The sequence below is a fragment of the Etheostoma spectabile genome, chromosome 21, assembly GCF_008692095.1.
Source record: "Etheostoma spectabile isolate EspeVRDwgs_2016 chromosome 21, UIUC_Espe_1.0, whole genome shotgun sequence".
NCBI classification, from domain to species: Eukaryota; Metazoa; Chordata; class Actinopteri; order Perciformes; family Percidae; genus Etheostoma; species Etheostoma spectabile.
Window position 1 is genome coordinate 2,082,259 of NC_045753.1, and position 16,995 is coordinate 2,099,253.

The 16,995-nt window shown below is 42.1% G+C and overlaps 1 long non-coding RNA gene across 1 annotated transcript; it reads right to left on the minus strand.

Moving 5' to 3' along the window:
• Positions 1-4,338: 4,338 nt before the first annotated feature.
• On the minus strand, positions 4,339-16,237 carry LOC116670935 (uncharacterized). Its single transcript, XR_004327157.1, has 3 exons — positions 16,227-16,237; positions 11,618-11,620; positions 4,339-4,519 (listed from the first exon to the last, which is right to left on the minus strand). It is a non-coding gene; the product is annotated as an uncharacterized LOC116670935 (long non-coding RNA).
• Positions 16,238-16,995: the final 758 nt, after the last annotated feature.

Below are 16,995 nucleotides of genomic sequence, written 5' to 3' on the forward strand. Positions count from 1 at the left end.
GATGGATGGCGTAAGATGCAAAGTGAAGTGGAAAGATATGCTTTTAGATTATGTAAACAGAAAACAAAAAACCACCACACAGTGTCCTTGAGCAAAACACTGAACCCGCGTCATCTGTGCCCCCTTGTAACAAAAGGAATAAAATGAAATCCTGAATCATTTGTTTGAACACTGATTGTTTTCTATGCAACAATGAATGCATTGTCTGGATCCACCTTTGAATTTCCCAAAAAAACAATAAAACACTTATTTCAGTAGTTGGAAGGAGTCCATAAATGTTCCACCCCGTCTGAAAATAAACTTTAAAAAGTAAATTTCAGGTCCAAGTTTTTGAATCCTCCTCCTCTCAAGTGTATTTTGGCATTTTATGATATTTTCATTTCCTGCACAATGTAGACTAACCACACTGATTTTTAACAAATCACTAGGTTTGGGAAACAAAACTACTTGGTTTATGTTTAGGCAAAATAAACAATTTGGTTAAGTTAAGGCCATAAAAGTACTTTATTAGGTCTAGGAAACAAAACTTACTGTATGTTCACTAGCATGGACCACGCCACAACCATGTGTTAGTTAAAGATTTAATGAACATTATGAATGGGCAGATGAACATTATGAATGTGCAGATAGATAAATTGATTTGGATGTCGCCCGATGGCTGGTCTGGGAGGATGTGTGATGACCGGGTTGAGGAGACTCAGAGGCAGTTTTCGCTTGAATAGTTTACAGACCCCCAAAAGTGTCAGATTGTGTAGAACTGAGTTGTGCGTGGGCTTGACGGAGATCGTTGAGATTGTCAGTGGATGTAAGATCGGTATGCCTGGGATGATCAGCGGCCTGGGAACTGAATGGTTTGGTGGCAGATGCCTGATCTGGCGGCTGTGGATGCTACGCCGATGCAGAAAGACTGGCTGGAATAATGTTTGCGTGATATGGCTGAAATGCAGAGAATTCTGTTCAGCTGTTTCTGAAACCAGAGTCAAGTGGCCATTTTGGAATAGTGAAAAGTGGGTGTTGTGGAGATGCCTTGGCGGCGTACCTGGAGGAGATGTATTTGATTAGTGGCTCGTAGGGTTGAGGTAGGAGCTGAGGTGGAAGACATAAATGGGGAAGGAAACTTCTAAGTGTGGATGGTGATGTCTGATAAACCGGGGAGGACGAAAAGGATTACAGACGGATGAAGTCGGTGCAAATTCTGAACAACTTCAAGCAGGGCTGGTCGCCCTGGAAATTTAGACGCACCCTAGCAACAGCAAATGTAATTAGCAGCTAGGGTCAGTCTAGCAAAAAAATTCTGGTCAGCCCAATCACATTGTGTGTAGAGTCGGTGGGCGGGCTTAACATAAGGACAACAGAGTTGCGACGGTTCCACGTAAATTCCCTGCTACTTGAAAACGAAGAAGATGGCTGCTGCAGCTGGGGAACAGCGGCCTTTTGGAAGACTTGGAGTTAAGCACTGAAGCCATTCTTAAAAAAGGAAGATGTGTTCGTTTTGCCGACCGGATATGGCAAAAGTTTCATCTATCAACTAGCATTGCTCTGGTTGGTTGTAGCGCTATCCAGTTGTATGCAGAGGGAAGTTGAAAGACAACCGTTTATCCCGCTCCTCGGATTGAGCCTGCCAATGAGAAGTTCCCAGACCCAACCACTTGATGAGGCTTGTCAGGCTAAGGGTTGGTAACATTTTCCAATACACACTATTTTATACCCTGTATATTTTTAAGTGGTCTTTACACCCGTACAGCAGTATGTCACAGATGCTGTAATCCTGTAAAATGCCAACATCCCCCACTGTGAATGCGCTTCTCAGCCACCAGAGTAACTGCAAGTCTGGTGCAGAATGGAGATAAAACTCAGCAAAAGTTGCCATGCTTGCATGCAACCGCCCGATCGTACTTAAAATCCAAGGAAAAAATACTGAAGCTGAAAAAACGTTGACTAAAAACGGCTACAGAGGGCAAACTTGAGCAAACGTTGTTTTTTGAGGTAACGTTTGTTAGGATTTGATACTATAAATAAAATAAAATTGAATTGAATTGAATTGAACAGCTGGTTGGTAAGTGTCAGCTGTTTGAACCTTAAGTAACTAACTGAACTTTGCTGTGTCACCAATTTAACCAAGATTTTATGGATTGCAACCTTTAAAATCTATCTATCTATCTATCTATCTATCTATCTATCTATCTATCTATCTATCTATCTATCTAGCTAAAATGTAATATTTTTAAAGCATTACATACTGGAGCAACCATAAATGGAAACTGTCCAATGACACAAAAACACAACCATAATGGGTAAAAAAAGGCATTGGGAGTTTTTCTTCTTATATGCTCTCTACTTTACTAAATCTGGGCCTGAGCCCCAGAAGCAGCAGCTACAGATAGTCATCACCATCCGTCATCTCAGTCTGAAAGCACTTACAGAAAGCTGAATCTGTACATGTGCTGAGTTTGCTGTGCGCTGAATTTTGAATAAAGCCGGAATCCTTTCCATTGGGGAAAAGTAATTAAAACCTTTGGTAAAAGAATGTAACAGGAAGAAAAAAAACAAGAACCCAGTTTAAATTGCGTGTTCCAAGAACACAGCAAAACAATCCTAGTTCCTGGCTGGTTGTGTTTGCTGTCGCCTGCCATAAAACCCTGACTCGGCACTGTCTTGTTTTTGTCATAAACATGTAAATGGTGGCCAACTGTCAGCCCTGTTGCACAAACAGAATGAAATTGGGATGTCGACATTTAAAAAGATAAATCCATTGTTGGGAAATGAGCTGGGGGAACGACAAGAGTGGATAAGGAAGAGAAGGAGGAGGAGGAGGAAGAGGAGAAGGGAAAGAAAAAATGAGTCGGAGGAAATTGAAAAAGAGACATGAGACAGAAATGTAGAAATGCCCGACAGCGAGTTGTATGTAAATTGCCTAATTGAACTTTATTGAGCTGTTCCTCTAATACTATCATGGACACACACACACACACACACACACACACACACACACACACACACACACTGACTCACTGACTCTCTCTCTCTCAGGGGTCCCATCAATATTATTTACTGAGAAACCTCTCAGGAAGTGTGCATCTGGTCCTGATCACATGTAAAGGGTGAAGGTGGGATCAGTCAGAGTGAAGCGGACCAATGAAAATAACTCCTGTCTGCTAGTGCATTAATTAGGACCCCCCCCCCCCCCCACACACACACACACACATACACACACTGGCCAATTTAATTAGTTTGACCTGTTTGACCGTGGCTCAACAGTACTTCTCGGATCAGTCGGCACATTCGATCGAATGGTGGTTGATTGAACAATTTATCACGTTAGTTATTTCCTGTTTTTGTCAGCGATGTGAGCTGGGGGCGTTTTATCACAACACAGCATAGAAAATCTTCACACACAATGTAATTCTGTTAAATATAACATCACAATGACGGTTCATTTCACTTGTGTTCATTTTATACAGATTGTATCTGAATACAACACATATTTTCTATACTATAGGCTCAGTCTGCCACACAAATCCAGCGCCGATTCTATGGAATCAGAATTTTGGACAGTCATCATGAAAATATGAATTGGTCATGTGACAAGGGCTAGGAAGATTGGCAGAACAGAAAGCCAAGTGACAGGACTCTGGCCCAATGGATTGGAGTATTCAACCATTAGTTATTCATTTTAATTGAATTAATTCATCTTAAAAACTCTTTTAGGTTTTATGTGAAATGTTAAACTGTGCAATTAACGAAATGTCTAATGAGGCTCCTCATCAGAGAAAAGCTGGTCGGTTGAAAACTAAATTATTGTTTTTTTGCTATTATGGCCTAAAGAAAATTTGAATTAAACAACTAAAGGGTTAATCACTGATATCTTCCTAATGGAGAACATAATACCTAAGACCAAGACACACATTAGACAAAAGGGGTGACACCACAGTCTAGTACACATGTCCTGAACTCTCCCCTTCCTGAACTCCACGCCTCACTCCACCTCCATGCCACGTCAATGCTCACGGACAGATTCCCTTACCAAGAACTCAATAACACCCCCCAGATAAACCTGATCACCTCTTTACTCAGGTTGCTTTACTCCCTTTTTGAGGCAGTAACTGCAGGTTGGATATCATGCACACAAAACAGCTAGGGGACATTTTGCATTTGATTTGATGCTTATCAAGGCAATCATTTCCTGGGACAAATTCAAACCCAGATTACTTCAGTTCTCAGGCAAATTAGAGTATGTATGCCCAGGAATTCGGCCGAATATTGGGCTTTCTGACCAGGTTGGGTTTGTGCTGAGCCTTACATTTTTTTCCCGCTGAACCGAACCCTATCTAATTACGAGAAGGTGTTCACGTAGGTGGACGGTTCAATGCAGTAGGCTGTGAGAAATTGAAAATGGAATTTGTTCGCAGAAAAAGTTTTGTTTGGCAGTACTTTCAGTCTAAAGAAGGCGATTCAAGTCAAGCTACATGTTCAATTTGCAATGCTGATTTGTCCCGTGGTTGCAAGGACCCTAAAGTATCTAATTAGGCCCTATGACTTCATGTCAAAACTGTTTTAAAATGATAAATATTCTAGCCGTGCAACAAAATCCCCTTTTGGGCAGATACTGAACTCTGTTCCCTCTCACTGTCAAATTCTTCTTTGCCATTGGCACATGAGCATCGTTTAAACTTCCCGGAGATGTGGCTGGGGTTTATTAGCTCTTTTAAAAACTAGCCAGAGGACACAAGTGGGTTTCAACAAACAGGCAGTACATTTACAGTCGTTCCAGTTCACAGGATGCCCATCAGGAAAACAAGACACTCCAGAAGACACTCAGTTTGCTTCTTTTGCTGCCATGAGGTCTCTCTAATTTCCCCTCTTTGAACCTCAAACTTTTATTTCAACAGAACGTCAAAGTTTACAGCAGAGATCTTCAAGAGGGGGTCAAAGACCCAAAGCATTCTCACTCCCATCACGTAAAATTTGGACGCCTGGCCATGTGCATTTGGGGTTGTTATTGATGCTAAAAGTCTCCTTTAGCGCCATATCTAAACTTGATTTGTCTAAACGCTCTTGGTCAAGACTAATTGCGTCACTTTTGATGCTCTGGGTCAGGACGTACATTTAACTGACATGCTGGCCAAGAATAGGACAGTTGGGTTATGGACTGTTTGGTATTTATGGAATAAGAAATATTTCCCTCTGCAATGTAGTGAACCAAGTATCACAAAATAGAAATACTCAAGTAAAGTCTGAATACCACAGAACTGTATTGGAGTAAATACACCGAGTAACTTGCCCCTACTACTGTGACTTCAGGAGTGGCAGAGTGGTAAGAAATTGGTAAAGAATCATAGTGATATTTCCCAAGACTTATTATTTATTATCAAATGAAGGCAAGGAAGGCCCCGGGCGGCATCAGCCCAAGTCTCCTCGGGGACTGTGCGGACCAGCTCTGTGGTATGCTCAGGCACTTATTCAACCTGAGCCTGAGTCTGGAGAAGGTCCCAGCCCTGTGGAAGACCTCCTGTGTGGTTCCGGTACCGAAGTCGCCGCGCCCCAGAGAGCCAAACCACTTCAGGCCATTTGCCTTGACTTCTCACCTGATGAAGACCATGGAGAGGATCATCCTGTGTCACCTGCGACCCCTGGTGGGCACACAGCTGGACCACCTGCAGTTTGCTTATCAGCCTAGGATTGGGGTGGACGACGCAGTGATCTACTTGCTGAACAGATCGCTGCTCCACCTGGAGGACAGCAGGAGCACTGTGAGAGTCATGTTTTTCGACTTCTCCAGTGCTTTTAACACCATCCAGCCTTCACTGCTCAAAGTGAAGATGGAGAGTGCCGGAGTGGACCAACATCTGGCTGCATGGACTACGGACTACCTCACTAACAGACCACAGTATGTGAGGCTCCATCACTGTGTGTCTGACGTGGTGCACTGCAGCACAGGTGCCCCTCAGGGTACGGTGCTCTCCCCCTTCCTTTTCACCCTCTATACCTCGGACTTCGCGCACAACACCACCCACTGCCACATCCAGAAGTTCTCCGATGACACAGCCGTTGTTGGTTGTGTCTCTGAGGGGAACGATCTGGAACACAGGACGGTTATCAAGGACTTTGTCAGCTGGTGTGAGCTCAACCAGCTTCAGCTTAACACCAGCAAGACAAAGGAGATGATAGTCGACTTCAGGAGGAAAACATCCCCTTTCTCACTGGTGAGCATCCAGGGATCGGACATTGAGGTAGTAGAGAGCTACAGATTCCTGGGTGTTCACCTAAACAACAAACTAAACTGGACTGATAACACCCATGCTCTATACAAGAAGGGCCAGAGTCGCCTCCATCTGCTGAGGAGACTCAGGTCCTTTGGAGTGTGCAGGACTCTCCTCAGGACCTTCTATGACTCTGTGGTGGCCTCTGCCATCCTTTATGCTGTGGTCTGTTTATAATTTAAATTATGCTACTGACTCTTGCTTCTTTGCTCTAATTACACATTCAACTTAATTTTAACGTCACTTACACTGCAATATTGTTTCTCTTATCATGGCAACCGCACTTTAAAATTCCTTTATTTGACGCCATTTTGCCTACTCAGTCTACCATATTATCATTGTCTATTGTTTGCCTGTATTTCTTTTGTGCTTACTTGTTTGTGTGTTATTGTTTTTTGCTGTTATTGAAAAAATGCTTCTGCTGTAACAACAAAATTTCCCCGTCGTGGGATGAATAAAGTATAATCTAATCTAATCTAAAACATTTCCTATGTAACATGAATGTATGTGTGGTTCATTCCATACTTTGCACTGGTATAAAATAAAAGCAACAAATGAAACACAATTGTTTATTTACAGTAAATATTGCTATATAGCAATAGCATGTGAGAAATGCTCATACACCAAGTGACTATATGAGTAATACATAAATGTGAAATCCCAGTCCCATGTCTTGATCAACAGCCTCAACAAAACTCATGACACAACTTGCTTTACAAAATTGATTTTTGTGTGTTTTAGATGAGGCATAAAGTGCGTAAAATTATGCACTTATATCACTGATGCTCTGTGTAACATGTTTATGTTTCTGTCAACAATATACAGATTGTCACACACGCATCCTTTTCTCATTTATATGCAATTACTTCGCTGATGATTGACAGCCAACATCTGTTCTGACAATCCTTTGACAAGGGTGTTGGAATGCTGTGATTGGATCTATTTTGTGTGTGTGTGTGTGTGTGTTGTGTGTGTGTGTGTGTGTGTGTGTGTGTGTTTAGCAGAAATGTATTTAATCACTGTTATTTAAAGCGCTCATATGTGCTCATTTTCAGGTTCATAATTGTATTTAGAGTTATATCAGAATAGATTTACATGGTTTCATTTAAAAAAACACCATTTATTTGTTGCACATTGCTGCGGCTCCTCTTTTCACCCTGTGTGTTGAGCTCTCTAGCTACAGAGTGAGACAGCTCACTTCTATTCCATCTTTGTTGGGAGTTGCACATGCGCAGTAGCTAGGTAAGGACTACTAGCCAGTCAGCAGCTAAGTTAGCATTGTAAAGTGTGTTACAAAGTGACAAGAATCACAGAAGTAAAGGCTGGACTATAATAGAGCTGTTTGGAGCAGTTTGTGAACAGGGTTTCCTGTTGGAATTGGTAAGTCCCTTTGGGGGGGGGGGGACTTTGGGCTTTTTCATGTTGTAAACCTATAATATAAACAAAAAAGATATATAACACAATGAAGGAAAAGTAAAAGGCCAAAAAGCATAATATGTGCACTTTTAATCCTCCAGAAGGCATGGTTACTCCAAGGAGAAAAAGGTCTTAAAGGTAAAGCCAAACTGCTATTTCATAAAAATCATAACTTCAATTCAGGTGCACATTTTAATTGAAGTTGATGGATCACATTCCTCTGTGTGATTTTATGAAAGCCTTTCCATTACGTTGGATTACTGTGCGTCAAAAGCTAAAGCCCCAAGACTGCGTTTCAAAATGTCTCAACTGGTGACATTTTTAAAGATATAAGGTTTAGCAAACAGCACAATCCTTTTTTTAAGAGTAAATGCTTTGTTAAATGTGTTCTCCTTTCCTTGAAAGCATCTTTTAGAAATCCTCTTAAGCAATTCAGGCTCACGCAGTATAGCACAGTACGCCTGTGTAACACAAGGAGGAGTTGCAGGTGTTTGCAGCAGTGGAAGAAGAATTCAGATCCTTTACTTAGGTAAAAGTACTAACACCACACTGTAGAAATACTCTGTTACAAGTAAAAGTCCTGCATTGAAAAAAGAATGTTTGCGGATGTATGTGGAATGTATGTGTATGTGGAAAATATGCTCTATTTAAAGGTGCCCTACCACACGTATTTTATGACTTTGTGGTAATGTCTGAAGTTCTACCATGAACTCTGTAACATAATTTGAGGAAAAAATACCACGGTTACCTTGTGTCAAGCCATTCTAGCGTTGTGTAGAAAGCCTGCAGGAAGACTCAGCTTCATTTGTGTCAGTTCTCTTTAATACTCAACGATCTAAGCTGCTTGACCCTAATTGGCTGACAGCTAGCCAATGAGAGCCTGGCTATCAGCATCATGAATAAAAATGAGCTCAGGCAACATGGCATCAGACTGACCAGCTGTTGTGATTGGTCTGATTTCTCCTCTTATTTCTTTTCAGTGGCTAGAGCTGACAGACGAGGGAGCAGTTCATTTTCACATTCACCACATAACACACACACACACACACACACATATGGACCTCACGTATTTCAAAAAATGCAAGCAAAAATGGTTTTGTGTGGCAGGGCACCTTTAAAGTACCTTATGAGTAAAAAATATACTCAATGCAGAAAAATACTCACATTTTAGAAACCAGAAATGATCAAAAAACTAATGTTTAATAAGCTCATTTTTTTAGCTAGTACGTGTAGGACATCATATTTTTGTGTAGTTAATTTATAATACACTTTGGGTTTTTTATAAAAGGGTTTTTGTGTGCAAAAATTGGATTTGATAGTAATTAGTAAAAAAAGTGTCAGGTTAAAAGAAAAATTTTTTCTGAAAGTAGGGATTAAAGTGAAAGTAGCTGAAAAAAAAGTAAAATAAAGTCAAGCATCAAAAGGGGCCTAAAAACAGTATTTGAGTAAATGAAAAGGATTTTCCACCTCTGCCCCCCCAAATGGGGAGGGTCCCCCCATTGACGCCCTAGGGGAAACCCGATGGCTGGGGGAGTTGGGAGCTGTTGGGGTCCTTTCTGTCAGGTGGCCCAAGGCAGGTTCATTTATTTGTTTAGCCCACCGGAAACCTTCACTTTGGCCTTTTTGTTTGTTTGTGAAAGCCATCAAAACGGGGAATACGGGCAGGGGGGGCCCTCCATTGTGGAAGCAATTACAAAAGGCGTGCCCCGGGGGCGGGGGGTTGTTTTAGGGAAAGTAAAATTTGGTTTGTGCTTTCAGGGTGGGAACAATATTTGTTGGAAAGTTAAGCCACAGTAAAAAAAAATACTCTGTAGTAAAAAAGTCCCCGCTTTGAAAATATTAAGTAAAGGAAAATGTTTATGTATAAAAGTAATAAAAATATACTTTACTGGGGAAAATTTAAAAAGGCTTAAAACAGTTCTGCGAAGTTTTTTTATGGGTTTTTTCAGTGGATTGAACCCCTTACATTTTTGCATAGTTTAATTTAAAAAATAAAAAAACCCCATTTTTAAAAAAGTTTTTTGTGGGCAAACATCCAATTTGTAAAGTAACTACAACCAAAGCTTTGGGAAAAAGTAATTAATGAAAGTTTTTGAAGATGAGGGAAAGTGGTGAAAAAAAGGGATAAAATAAAGTAAAAACCCTTAAAAGGACGTATTGAGAAAATGTACCGTTTTTTGAGCTTTTTAAAAACCAAAAAAAAAATAAACCAAAAAATGTAACAACCCAAGTGTAAAATCTTCTATTAAACGTTACTCCCCCAAAAGAACCCCGGGGGTTTTTTTGTGAGTAAACTTTCTTTTAAAGATTTTGGGACTAAAGGCCCCTTTTTTTGAATTTTTTTTTTTTTTATATCCAGGTTACCGTTCCTTTTTTTGGGTCAAATGGCCTTTAAAGACAGTTTGGGGCACTTTTGAGGCTCAAAATCCTTTTTTTAAAACACTAAGAAGAAAAAAACGTGAAAACTTTTTCCAAGATCCCCGGGGGATCCAAAAGAACAAGAACAAGTTTATGACACGATTTTCCCAAAAAAGAAAAGTTTAAACCCCTCAGGTCCTGGGTAAAATCCCCAATTTTTATCAAGTTTTTTTGAGAATATAAAAATATGGATATGAGTGATGAAAAGTTGAAAAGCCCGGGGGCATTGTGAAGGGAAATTGAGGAAAAAAAAGTGGTTTTTTGGTTTTCTAGCAGAATGGTACCCCGCACACAGTGTCCATTAAAGTTTTACGTTCAGGTTGCAGGCATGGGGAGGCGAGGGGCGGCGGGGCGGGAAAAGGGTGGGGAAAGGCTCTGAAGGGTCGGGAGGGGCGGGTTGGGGGGGGGTTGGGAAACCCCAGGAGTAGACAGAGGCCCCGAAACAAAGTTTGGTGAAGTCAGGCGGGCGGTTTTTGGGAAAAGAGAGGAGAAGAAGGGTTTAAAAGGGGCAGCCACCCACTCCAAACCCCAAACCACCGCCACCCCCCTTTTGGTGAACGCGTTCAGGTTGGGCACGGGTTGGGGGGGTTTGGCCCGGAGCCGTGGGCCCTGAGGGTGAGCAGCAGCGCGGGTAGGACGTGGTAGGACCGTGAAGGCCCCGAGCAAACCCCCGGACAAGGTTTTTTAGGAAAAACCCCGAGCCCCCAGCCCGGGAGGGGGGGACGGCGCAGGACCCCTTCACCCGAGAAGTGGAGGCCTCGGGAGAAGGTGAGACGAGAACAGCCCATGAAACCCAAAAAGTTTTGGCGGCGGGGGTTTCTCCAGGGGGGAAAAGCGGGGGGTTGGGCCCCAGAGTAGCGGCGGGGGACCATCGCGTCAGACAGAAGCAGGGTATGGTTGATGCCGTCCAGCACCATGACCGTTTGCACGCCGGTGCGAACACCCAGTAGTTGGAAGTTTGGTCGCGATAAAGGGGAAAAGGCCGCAAAAGAGCGCGGAGCGCCAGGTTAAAAAATTGTACACGTGGGGGAGACGCCATTTTGTCCAACTTCAAAATGGCGACGATGACGAGGGAGTTCCCAGCGAGGCCCAGGATGCAAACCACCAAGTAGAGCACAGCCATGGCGATGCCGAAGCCGTCCATCTTGCCCTCCAAGAAATGGCGCTCATCCACGTAGGTCTGATTGTAGGCGCCATCTGGTAAAAATGAGGCATCCATTCTGCCTCAAAAAAAGAGAACAAAACCACAGATTACAGTCCGAACAGTGGCAGCTCAAAGGGAGACACAACTTCTTCTGTTTAAATTCCTCCGCGGTCACCTCTTGACTCCTCGCGGTGAAGGTGAAAAGTACTCACACGGAGAGACGAGTAAACAACTTGAAAGAGACCTGAAGATCAAATCCGTTTTCAGGTTCAAGAGCAGCCAGGCTGCAGCAACTTTATCTTTAAAAAAAAGTTAATTCCTTTGCGCTTGTCTCTGATACCCACACACACACACACCACACACACACGTGCGCGTAAACACACTCGTTGCTGCACAGCGTTGTGGATATGAGCAGGGCAGCCACTCGGACACTCGCCTGAACACCCTTTCTCCCCGGGAGCCCTTTTATATCTCTTCCTCCCACAGTGTGCAAGCCAGGGAGTGTGTCTACTGCTGTGTGTGTGTGTGTGTGTGTGTAAACCCCCACTTGTTCATCTCTTCTCAGTCCTCTGCCTCCCCCACCCCCCCCCACCACCACTCCCTCTGCCCGTAATGCTGTTTCCAAGGTAAACCCCGGCCCCATCTGCTACAATACTTTTGTTTTCATAACTTTTTTTTTCTCCGCTCTCTCCTTTCTCTCCCCTCTGCTTCTGTTTATTCCCCCCCCCCATCCCACCATCATCCATTTTGTCTCACTCCACTCCCACTCCTTCACAGTTCAGTGGGGGGTCATGCTACCAGACCTAATGCCACTATCTCGTTGCTCGGGGCCACCCAACACTGCAACCCAGACTGAGCCAATCTGCCAACAGGAAGGAGAAGTCGGCTGGGGGGGGGGGGTTTCCAGGGCGTTTTGTTTTGTTTTTATGACATTTGACATGAGATGCTGATTTGACTCCTTCTATCTTCCTCCAACCCCATCCTCCTCTTCAATTTTTCCCCTCCATAATAGGAGGTGTTGAAAGAGGAAAGGTGAAAGTCAGATTAGAGCCGAAAGGGAAGGGTGGAAAAAAGAAAAGAGGTGACAGAGAGAGAGACTGGTAAATTAGAAAGGGGAGGTGATGGGGGGGGAATGAAAGACTCTGGATGAGCGATGACTCCCATCCTGTTGCCGCTCTGACACGCATAGCTAGAATACCCCGGGACCTTCCCCCAGAAAACACCTCCTGTGTGTTCCGACACCCACCAACAACGCTGCAACGAAAAGATCAATCAAAACAAGTCGGTCCCACCCCACCCCCTTTTTTCATGTTCTCTCTATTTGTTTGTTACTTTCTTTGCTTAAATAAGAAAATTGAACAATCATATGGGACATAGTCTCACATTGCCAGACCTTCTTCCACAGAGCTGCGGTGGAGCGTCCATCACGTGTTTTTAATCCTTGGCTACTAGCAACTGCATGGAAAGGTTTTCTAAGATCATATTTATATATATATATATATATATATATATATATATTTTTTTTTTTTTTAAAGGACAGCTTAGACTTGAAAGAGGGAGAGAGGGGGGTAATGACATGCAGCGAAGGGCCGAAGGTCGCAGTGAAAAGTTCACAATACTTTATTCAGATTCTAATCATTTTATTCAAGGTAATCTAATGTTTCTTTAATATATTCCAAATGTGAAAAGTATAATAAAATATTGCAAGTCAACTGTTGTTGGTAATCTTATAGTTTTTTTCTTTCTTCATGTGTGGTGTTGTTCTTTTTTTAGATGTGTTCTGTATTTTTTTAAAAAAATAACCTAGTCAATTCCTCCCATCCCTCCCTTCAATGTCTATCCTGTGATTTTTATCTCATTTCAGAGATGGGATGTCCCAGCTTTCCTCAAGACATACCTTCAGTCTGGCTTTTAACTGGTTCCGATTAACTGGAAAAAAAAAAATGCCTTTGTAGTCCCGACTCCTGATTAGGTTGTGGCTTTACGTCCCCCTGGAGACTGTAGCACTTCATAAAGAGAAGCCCGCCCCAACCCCGGCCTCACGTAAAAACACCACTTCAAACGCTAGATTTGGAGACTTTGACAGCTCCGTGTTTCACGGGCTGTATTTCACGCTGGTGTTCAGACAGACACGCTGCATGGCGTCCACGTCCACGAGGACAGAGCTGTCTAAAGGACGAGCCACGCGGAAACAGATGACATCTATCACACCGCCAAGGCTACTTCACTGTTTATCAGAAAAGAAGATTTTAAGAAGTACTCTGCCCGGGGGTCTTTTCTTCTCCAGTGATGTCGTTCTCTTCCCCTCCAAGATTTTATTCCCGTCGACAGTCATACACTTGTTTAAACAAATCCCATGGACAAACTGCAATTTTAAAAGAAAGCAGCACAAGATTTTAGCCAAACCGGGGGAATCCCATTACTCCGCTGCTTAAGGTTTTCATTGGACGATTTGAATTTTGAACCCCCCTTAAAGAGCCTTGCATGGCCAAGCACCGCTTGCCCCCCCGGACTTTTACACGCCCCCCCCCACACTCCGGGGTTCTCGGGTTTTCACCGGGAAAACCTTCAAACTTCCCCAGACCCTTTTAAAAACCCAAGGGTATAAAGCTTTTTCTGTGGGGCCCCAAAGGCTGGAATTTCCCCCCCTTTTAGCCCTAGGGGTTGTTTTTGTGGAAATTTTAAAAAAAAAAAAAACCTAAAACCCTTTTTTTAGAAAAGCTTTTAATCAACAGGTTGTATTTAGTGTGCTTTTTAATTTGTTTTTTTTTAAAAGATTTTGTCCCCTTTGTCTGTGAAAATGATTTTAAAAAAGTTTATTACTACTTATATAAAATCGTGAAAATTTGGTTTTGGGAAGATCGGAACGGGGAAACCCTGTAAACCTTTTTCGAGTAGGGAACAATTAAAGGGAAAAAATGAATCTGTTTTTTTAGCTAGAGTGAATCACCCCCTTTTTTTTCTAAAAAAGTGTGTGTGTATTGCACCATAAACCATACAAAAAATCAATTTTTGAGTCCCAAAACATCTTTTATTTTTTTTTTATTTTTTTTTTTTGTTTTTGGCCTATAGCACATTGGCACCCACAACCCTGAAAAAACCTTTTAAACCCCTATTTTACACGCTTTTTTTAAACTACAGAAGAAAAAATTGGGTGGTGGCAGTCGGCTCAAAAATTTAAATCGAAAAAAGTTTAGAAAAATGTTTTTGTTAAAGGGAAGGGGGGGAACGGTTTCAAAACGTTAAATCGGCAGGCTATTCGGCCACGCCTGCTAGGCTCTTGACGGGTCTAATCTACTTTGGTGCTTTTTAATTTGGGGCTTTTTTGGGTTTATTACCCCAAATGAGGAAACCGGCTACACTAGCTGGTGTTTTTTGCTATGTTACAAAACATGCTACTCTCACAGTGACAATGCGAACACAAAGGCCCATGGTTGGGTGCAAATTTTTGCAATTGAAAAAATTGGAGCCACTTTTTTGAAGTTTTTCTCTAAATGTGCATTTTCTGGGGGGTAATTTTTTTTAAAAGAAAACATATCCAAAAAATGGGAATCAGACTGTGGTGCCGCAGATTTGCCGGAATCATTTCACCAGAAGTCTTTTTAAGTAAGATATATAATGGAATAGCATGCTCCACCAAATGCTTTCAGCACACTCTGAAATGTGAGGAAGCCACAGACGGAAATCTGGAACTCTACATCTGGTTTATTGTTTCTGGATATCTTTCATCTCATTGTTTTTGTAATACAAATCAGACTTCCTGCAATCGCAACACAGAGATGTAAACATTTTATGGGATTGTTGGTCCCAACTGCACTTTGACATCTGTGTTTCATTAATACAATGGATAGAAATGTCATAACATAATCTAACTGCATTAGTGGATGGATTTATGATATCCAGGTGGACATATTTAGCAAGCCATTTGATTAAAATGAAGTACTCAATAACCTTTCAACACTGTAAATTTAAAAAAGGCTGTTCTGTTGTTGATATTTTCTTTGGTGGCGTATTCCTATTATTATGATGCGAAACTGCCCAAAAATATGCAGTGTGGGATATTTCCAATGCAGGTGTTTTGAAGTATAAAATAAAAGGGGGTTCTTACACACCAGAGGTAAACATCAGTCAGGTCCCCTCAATCCCGTGAGGACAGAAGTCCATTGAATAAAAAGCAGAAAGACTAATTTATCCTCAGACAGACACATAATGCATTGGATATGTAAAATATGTTGCATTCTGAGTCATGGAAGAATTAATAATTTATTTTTTTTTACAAAAGCCTTTTCAATACATTAAAAGAAACTATCCTATCTGGCTGTTGTGGTACAAAAATACTAAAATGTTGGATTTTTTTGGATGGTGAGTTGTGAGGATTATATCATTTTTAGTAAAAATGATGTTACAAAGTTATTGCAGCAGCACTTTCCAGGCCACGTTCAAGTTGTGGATGATGTCAAAACGTTGAGTAGAAAGTACTGGAGAACAGGAAGTTGAGTGCTTAGTGGAAGAGTGGAATCAGTTACTGCTGAACTATCTGGGGTCAAAGGTCAACGTGCTTAGGAATTACCAGTGAGAGGTGAACGAGAGCCGCAAACCTGGAAGAGGAACATTACAGAATCTGGTCCTCGTCAGAAGTTAGTAAAAAGTCACACACGCATACACACACACACAACACACATGCACACGCAAGTGTGTCTCACTATCTTTGTGGGGACCAGTCATTGACATAATGCATTCCCTAGCCCCTTACCCTAACCTTAACCATCAAACCTAAATGCCTAACCTTAACCCTCACCCTCACCCTAACCAGAACCTAACTCTAACCCTAACCTTAACCCTCACCCTCACCCTCACAACCTAATCTACCCTAACCAGAACAACTCTAACCTAACCTTAACCCTCACCCCCACCTAACCATAACCTAACTCTAACCTAATCCTAAAACCAAGTCTTATTCCTCAAACAGCCCTTTAAGTTGTGGGGACCAGCATTTTGTCCCCACAAAGCTGTCAGGACCCCATAAGTATACTGTATTCCCAGTTTTTGGTCCCCACAAATGTAGTTAAACCTAATACACACACGCACACACACACACACACACACACACACACACACACACATACACACACACAAGCACACACGCATACGCATACACACAAACATGCATACTGTACACATACACACACATGCACACAAAAACACACATGCACGCACACACACACACACACACATGCATACACAGACACACGTACATGCACACACACACAAAACACACACACACACACACATACACATACATACACACACATACACGCAGACATACACACACATAGACACACACACGCATTCACATACACACACACAAAAACACACACACGCATACACACACTGACACACACACACAAAAACACACAAACACACATAGACACACACGCACACACACGCATTCACATACACACACACAAAAACACACACGCATACACACACAGACACACACATGCGTACACATACACATACACGCACACACAAGCACACACACACACACCTGCAGTAGAGAAGTATTACAGTAAAACTTGTACTGGCACAGTGTTACAGTAAAACACACTAATACAAGTCCATTATGGAAAATGTTATTTGAGCAAAGTAGTAAGTATTGTTGACAATGATGATGTTCTTAAAAGTATGAAGTACTCAATGCCAAAAAAAAATGCCCCAGTGAGTGTTACACCGTCCATGTTTGGAATTACAGTTTAT